Raw genomic sequence first — 1,180 nt, 5'->3', positions numbered from 1 at the left:
CTATTATTATTATTACTACAATTATTTACACTAATATCATTTATCAATTCTTCAATTCTATTATTAGGTATATATTGGTTATTACCATCATTATTTAATTCATATCCTGATGTGCTATTAGTTGGACTTATTCTTTCCACATTAGGCATATTGATATTATATGAACTATGTCCTTGATCACTATTATTTCTGTTGGAGTTGGGCCTATCATCAACTTCAGTTAAAACCGTAACGTCATTACTGATACATTCTAATTGTTGGTTGAAATTATGGTTGGTAGGACTAAGTATATTGCTACTATCTTCATAATTTCTTTCGCCATTGTTATTTTCACTTCTATTTGTATAATTATTAGTAGCATCATTATTAGTATTAGCTAAATAAATGAAATTACAAATAGTGGTCATATGAATACACATAATAATTCACTGTGTCCCTGTCATTTTTCTCGCCCCTTCCTAATTCTTTTGTCCCTCTGCCTCTACCTCTCTCTCTTCTCTTCCCCCGTAACCGGGGTTGGCCAAGCATGATCTTTCTTTCTTGGCCGGCCGTTGTGCGCGCAACATCGTTATTCCTCCCTGTGCCTGTGAAATCTTGTATTCCTGCCGTAAGGCCTTATTTCCACAACGCCAGCTTAATTTAATTCATCCTTAGTCAAAAGACATCTGTTGTTATGTCCTGTTTTATTTTTATTGTATTTGTGTAACATTGTTCGTTCTTTTTCTGTCCTTGTTTTTGTATACATTCGCTTCTTTCTTCCAAGGAATCTAATGCTCTTAGCTTAGTTTTTCCTTTGGGCTGGCCAGATTGGAGCAATATCGAGAATAACCAGCTGAAATTGCAAGAATGATCTGGATCTCGACTGAAGAGAGAAAACTCTGAATGACCTGTCCATGTTTTCTTTGTATCGTCTATTTGGATGTTTTGTCCCTTTCTTGTATCACCTAACTGTCTGGATGTTTTGCATCCTTGTCCCATTCTGTATTATTTATAAATATATATATATATATATATTTAGGTTATCTGTTATTGGCTGGTCAGAGAATGACCATTGGTTTCATCATCATCATCATCATCGTTTAACGTCCGCTTTCCATGCTAGCATGGGTTGGACGATTTGACTGAGGACTGGTGAAACCGGATGGCAACACCAGGCTCCAGTCTGATTTGGCAGAGTTTC

This window comes from Octopus bimaculoides, chromosome 17 (genome assembly GCF_001194135.2).
Source record: "Octopus bimaculoides isolate UCB-OBI-ISO-001 chromosome 17, ASM119413v2, whole genome shotgun sequence".
Taxonomy (NCBI): domain Eukaryota; kingdom Metazoa; phylum Mollusca; class Cephalopoda; order Octopoda; family Octopodidae; genus Octopus; species Octopus bimaculoides.
This window is presented reverse-complemented; position numbering follows the sequence as displayed.